The sequence below is a fragment of the Erythrolamprus reginae genome, chromosome 12 (genome assembly GCF_031021105.1).
Source record: "Erythrolamprus reginae isolate rEryReg1 chromosome 12, rEryReg1.hap1, whole genome shotgun sequence".
Lineage (NCBI taxonomy): Eukaryota > Metazoa > Chordata > Lepidosauria > Squamata > Dipsadidae > Erythrolamprus > Erythrolamprus reginae.
In genome coordinates, this window is record NC_091961.1 from 21,008,511 (window position 1) to 21,015,496 (window position 6,986).

General features: G+C 41.7%; 1 long non-coding RNA gene across 1 annotated transcript; it reads right to left on the reverse strand.

Moving 5' to 3' along the window:
* Window positions 1–349: 349 nt before the first annotated feature.
* On the reverse strand, window positions 350–6,698 carry LOC139174940 (uncharacterized). The gene is made up of 3 exons (XR_011560452.1): window positions 6,622–6,698; window positions 5,372–5,584; window positions 350–524 (listed from the first exon to the last, which is right to left on the reverse strand). It is a non-coding gene; the product is annotated as an uncharacterized lncRNA (long non-coding RNA).
* Window positions 6,699–6,986: the final 288 nt, after the last annotated feature.

Sequence of the window (6,986 nt, forward strand, 5' to 3'; positions counted from 1 at the left end):
TTCATAAATGCTAAATATTATACTGATTAGAGCAGTGTTTCCCAACCTTGGCAACTTGAAGATATCTGGACTTCAACTCCTATTCCTATTCTCAACAGTTCACTTAGTGATCATAGCAACAGCAATGTTGGGTTCAATAGTGATAATAAGTTGATGACTACCTGTATAGTATTAAAATAAATGCACAAACACACCCATATCTGCCAGAGAAACCCAATAACAATAATTATAAATTTTGCAAGAGAGACCAAAATGATGCAGCTTGAAGCATGAAAATTAATCCCCGTGTGCTTTTAAAATGAACAGATGAAGAATTCAAACATTTGAAAGTTTTTGCAGATCCTTACCATGTTTTTTACACTTTTGAAGGCAATCAGTTAGAGTGGGAAAGGTATTACTATTGGTAGCACAACGTCCAAAAGTGCTCACACATAGTTTTCTCGGGTAATCGTAGTAAACCGTTGGCCTTGGTTTTTTGCAATCTAACATCTTTGGTTGTATTTGACATCTACGTAGTAGAAGTCCTGGAAAGTATTTGAAAATAGAAGAACAAAAATATTATAGAGACTTTAATCTTAACTTGAAAAACATCAAGTCCCTGACAATGTTCCCTCTAATTTTTTTTGGTGTGGGTGGAAAAGTATAGTGTCTGAGCGGCAGTCCCTTCGAGACTGGGCGGCATAGAAGTCAAAATAAATAAATAAATTTTCATGCCTGAGTGCCTGATTTTTTTTCACAGATGTCACCCAAGACAACATTGCGTAATTATTTGGGGCTCGGTGCTGGGGCAGAATAAGGTCTCTTCCCATTATGTTATTCTGTTATTTTATACTTCAATTAATATCATTATCCTCTTACAAATCCAGATAGGCCATTATGCCTACTTCTCCTTTACATATTCTTCTTAAAAGAAACAAAAAACTTTTATACAACTTTTTCCTAATTAATAGGGGAAAAAATTCCCTTCTTTTTTATTAAAAAAGTTAACAATAAAACAAAACCAAAATCTATTACTATTAAAACTAAAACAACCAGCAAAGCCAAAAACACAACGGTTAATAAATCCATGCTTTAAAATCTTCATTTCTTAAATATTTATCATAGTATTATAGTAATCTAATAATACTATGAAAATCTATCTGAACAGCAGTGCATCAATTTTCTTTATAGTTTTCTATAATTTCATTCAATTCAATTCAATTAATTTACTATTATTAACTTTCATCAATTTTCTACATTTCCAAATATATTTTAAATTTATAATGCAAGTCATAAAATCATACAGTACGTATCATAAACCCCTTATTTATCATAGGTATCTTCCATTAATTTTACCTATGTAATTCTATATAGCTCTAACATTCTAATCCAATTTTACGAATTAATACATCCTAATATTAAACACCTAAATATATCTTTTACCATTATTCCATAGTCAATCTATATTTAATAATCAATCGTTCCTCCTCAAATTTCTACACTCTTGCCAAAGGGAAGAAACCATGTTGTTTTTCAGTAGCCTGTGTTTTTCTTTTGATATTTGTTATTTTTCTTTTTAATTATAAGCTACCAAAGGTTTTTACGCAGCTGAGAGACATGAAAATTAAAGCATATTAAGAAATGGGATGATTGATATTGTTTTTCTGATCTTTATCTGCAGTAAAGATATTTTGCTTTTTAAAAAACTCACCATATTTTGCCTCAGAGAATTTCAAAATAAAATACTGTGTGTCTATAACAGTGACCTCAGAATGGGGCAACTCTATCAATATCAAAATGCCGCTTAAATAGTTGAATTAGTTTCAAACTAGATTTTGATTTTCTTTCTTTCTCTCTTCCTTACTCCCATTCCTTTTCTTTCTTTCCTTTCTTTCTCTCTTCCTTCTTCTCTTTTTTCTCTCTCTCTTTCTCTCTTCTTTTTTTTCTGTCCTGCAATGCCACTCACTCGCACAAACATGTTTTTGGGGCCAGAAGCGTGGGGGCTCCCCGGGAAACTTTCCCTTTTCCCAACTGGGACCGGGAGAAGGCGGCCATTGTATTCGGGGCGAAGAGTCCACTGGACCCAGTAAAAGGAAATAGCTGGGAAGGATACAATACACAAGCCAAGATGTCTAGCTGGGACGAGCCGCTTGCAGGGTTGGGGTGCATCACAGGCGCGGGGTGGGCAGCAAATGTGACACCACCAAGCAGGGGACGAAGTAGGAGTGGGAGGGCGCCAGGCACTGGGCAGTAGCCATGGGGAAGTCGGCTGCAAACAGGAGTTCCAGGACGGAGGCACCAACGGCGTCGGTAGGCCACTGTACATTGCTGGCACTGTGCTGGGCATGGGCACGGAGCTGGGACTGGCCCACTGGCTGGGCCGGGACAGAGGTGCCAGCCCCATGCCCAGTGCAGCGCCAGCATGTATGGTGTCCAGCAACACGTCCAGCCGCCACTGTCGGTGCCTTTGCCCTGGAGCTCCAGCTTGCAGCCGTTCGCTCTGCCGCTGCCCCACGGCTACTACCCTGTACCTCTACTGCTGGTGCCTTCCTGCTTGACCCCCGCTCGGAGACTCCACCTTTGCTGCCCACCCTGATGTCCTACGCCCGCCAGAGCTGCCCGGCCCCACTGCCCCTGCAGGCCAACCTCAGGCCCGAGCCCTTCCCAAGAGCTGCAAAGCTCACCTGCTGCCGCCGCCAAGGAAACTCCAGCCGGGTGGGGCACTGCAACTATGGGAGAGGCCATCTCTGATGAACCCGAAGGAAGCTCAGCTTCCGGACTCGCAACTTTTTGCTCTTCGTTCCCTCAGCAAAAAGTTGCGAGACAGGAAGCTGAGCTTCTTTCTTCTCACGTTCCATATTTTTCCGGCCACAGGCATAGAATCTGCTGGGGCAAAAAGAGGTTTGAGATCTCTGTGCTAGAATTGAAAATTCCTGCACGGAGATCTCAAATCTCCTGCGCTATCGCTGAAGAGTGTCGTAAGCCATGTAGGGCTTTATAGATAATAACCAACAATTTAAATTGCATTTAGAGACCAATTAGTAGCCAATGCAGCTTACGGAGTGATGGTGATATATGGGTGTTGTGGTTGGCTCTGGGCCAGCTCCTGCTCCAAGGACTGTGGGGGTTGATGTAGGAGAATCCTCCCATAGTCAGAGGCCAGTTTTACCAGTTCTACAGTTTTACTGTAGCATCTGTAGCAGATATTGAAAGTGAAGTGGGATCCACAGAGGAAGGAGTTATAGGCAGCCCATTAGAGAGTCGCCCCATGAGTTATTCATCATCATTACCATCATTGGATTCGGAAAGGGAGACATTCATTGATGTGCGCAGACGCAGGGCAATGTCACGGAAAGAGCAACTGTGTAAATACTACAGGAAATAAGGGAGATCATCTGTGGCTGGGGGTAATTAGGCTAATGGGGCTGCTGTTAAATAGCCAGCGTTCTTGCATCTGGGCATGGGAGTTTATCCGTTCGGTGAAGGAGAGTCATGTACTTTGCATCAGGGTTCTACAAAGACTATTTGAAGTGTTTCCAGGACTCTTGAACTAAATCATAGTTAAGTTTGTGACTTGAGAACTCTTGAAGGGGGATGGCTGTGACGTCTTTACAGCTGCCTTGAATCTGCTTTGTGTTTGTTTATTGTTCTCCACAGCATTCAAGGCTTTTGCTTTGAAGGAGAGCACTTTGACTGACTAAAAGTGTGTTTGGTTCATATTTTCCTTTTGATAAAACAGTGTTATTGACTTTACAACTGTGTGTGTCTGAATTCCTACTTTTGAACTTAATTGGGGGCTCGTGTCGAGAAGCCCGGCAGAACATATGGATATACCTTGGTAGACTCATAATGCCTCACACAGTTGTATTTTTAATTAGCTGCAGTCTCCAAACATTCTTCAAAGCTCCATGTAGACAACATTGCAGTAATCGAGCCTCAAAATGATGAGAGTGTGAGTTACTGTGAGAAGAGACTCCTTGTCCAGGCAGGGCCACAACTGGTGCACTAAGAGAACCTGTGCAAATACCCCCTTGCCACAGCTGAGAAATATTGTTCTAGCTTCAGCTGTGAATGAAGGAAGATTCCCAAGTTGTGGAATACCACCCCCCAGGGTAATGTAAGGGCAGATGGAATTGACCACGGGAGGCAAAACCCACAGTTCCTCCATCTTGTCGGTGTTGAGCTTGAGCCTATTCATACCCAACCAGACCCTCACAGCCTCCATGCACTGGCGCATCACCTTCACTGCTTCACTGAATTGGGTGTCATCAGTGTACAATCGGTAACTCACCCCGTGTTTTCAGATGATGTCACCCAGTGGTTGCATGTAGATGTTAAACATCAGGGAGGAGAGAACCAACCCCTGAGGCACCCCACAAAGGAGGGGCCTAGGAGTCAACCTCTGACCTCCTGCCAACACTGATTGCAACCGACTGAAGAGATAGGAGGAGAACCACTGTAATATGGTGCCTCCTGACTGAAAGCTGAGGTCAAGAAGCACCAGGATAGAGGAATAACCTCTATCCTGGGCCCACCAGAGATCATACATCAGTGCAACCAACCAGTTTCGGTACTGTATCCAGGCCTGAAACCAGACTGAGGAGGGTCAAAATAATTGGCTTCATCTAAGGACTGTAGGAGCTGAAGCAGCACCATCTTCTCAACAACAGCCACCCCGAGTCCTCAGAGAGGGGTGGCATACAAATCCAATTTATAAATAAAATAAATAAATACACCTTCCATAGAAAGGGAAGGTTGGAGACAGGACAATAGTTATTCAAAATAGTCAGATGCAGAGAAGGCTTCTTCAGGACCATCACCTCACTTAACAGTGATGGGAAGCACCGCTCCATCCATGAAGCATTGGTCACTTCCTGGATCCAGCCTCATGTCACCACCCTGCTGGTCAAGACCAACCAGACCTGTTCGTGAAATTACAGCAAAATAGCTGATCTACACTACATTTGTTACCACTTAACAAAAGGCATGCTTCATTCAGTTCCTGTATTTATTTATTTAGTTATTTTCATTGAACTGTAAACTTACCATTTTCTACAGTTTTACCCAATGCACTAAACCAAAGACTATGTAACTAATATACAGTACTAAGCTAGAACTGAATAAATGATCTAGTTAAAGAGGTTTAGTTTGTCACTGATTTGCTTAAATATGTGAGACAGATTTCCACCAACCTTCCCTTGGCTTCCCAAGTACCTTCTCAGTGTCCCAAAATTAATAATAAATGAAACATAAAATAAAATCATTGCTCAATTCTCATTCCTCTCCAAGCCTTCCTTTCTGCAATTTTTGCCTAATGTCCAAAGATACAAAAGGAATTGCATCAACAATGACAAGCTGCCCAAGAGGAAGAATGTTACCTGTTAAGTCTTACCTCTTATATAGCAGTCTGTTATGACAAAACGTAGGATCAGCAGAAGGCAGATGGGGACCCAGATCTGCATGGCAATTTGACTCCAGGAAATATATATTTCTCAGTAAACCCAGTTTCGTCAGTTCTTAAGGGAGAGAAAACCACTTGGAGAGAGTTGATTAGGTTTGGATAGATTTTTTCTGAACCTGGTCTGCTTTAACTGAAGTTCTCTTCCTGCATTTAAATAAAATATGATTGCTTTCCAGGCAGGGACACAGGGAAACCATAAAGTTAACCTTGGGTGGTCAGGCATTCACCCCTTGAGCATATCATTTTATTGATGGATGGATTTGATTGATTTGCCAGCAATCTTACCCTGCAAAACAATTAGGGGTTTCTATGGTTAGATCCAGGCAGAACTTTGGGACTCTGGGAATTTTGAAAAACAATAGAGAGGAGCTGTCACAAGATAGTCATGGAAGTGTCTGGTCATAATCTGCTCAGTTTTGTGTCGTTCTTTTTTCTACAGATCCAATTGAATCAAGACAGTGGGAACAGATGGCCTTCATCCTTTCGAAGTTAGTAAAATGAGAATCTATATTGTTGATGGCAATATGCTGACTCTGTACAACACTTGGAGAGGGTTGTAAAGCACAGGGAAGTGATATATATGTGCTATTGCTATTGACAATTGAGCCCATTGATTTGGAGTTCACCTCCAGTAAAATAATTGCCACTAATACTTTCTTAGCTTTATAATCACAGTAATAGCAAAGATTAAGAGCTGGTTGTAATCAGGGTTTCCGAGAATCTGTTGAAAGGGATCTTATAAAATCAAGGCTCCCCAACCCCTAGGCCATGCCACTCTATCGGGCTGTGGCCCATTTGGAACCAGGCAGCATAAGCGTTGGGTGAGCATGCACCTGCACAAAACTCCATTTGAGTGAGTGGTGGGTGTTTCTATGAATGGTGGGCACTTGTGTGATCTATCTATCATCCATCCTTCCATCTATTTGAGCTTGCATTTGTGGAAACTAGCCTGTTTTTTCCAAAGCAACAAACCAGTCCCACCAGCCCACCAACCCAACCAGCCAGCCAGCCAGCCACAGACCAGTAGAAAGGGAGTTGAAGTCTTCAATGAAACACAGCAGCAGTAGGAAGTTGTGGGGAAATATATTTACTTCTTTATACTAATATTATCTATACTATACATACAATAAACTAGTCTCTTACTAGTACCTTGCTACAACTATCTTAGTTCAATAACTCACAGGAACCAACTTTTACAGCATTACAGTTTCTTCAAAGCATACTTCCACGAACAGCAACAGCACACGGCTAACAGAGAACAGACCGAGAAAAAGAGCAAAGAGCTCTTGCCTATTTAAATACTTTTCACATAATTGTTGGTTGCTGCATGCTCAACTGCCTCTGAATGCCTCAGCATTCTTACCTGAGGCCTACTTTCTGCATTATGATATTACCTAGAAATTTTTAATTTCTGACACCCCTTCAAATATCTTAATGCAGAACTACAGATCTTGTTTATCGAAGGTGTCAGCCTCAAACTGACATTTCAGATACCTTGTCATTTTTTTCCACATCTTACTAGAGGTTGAAAATCACTTTCAGCATA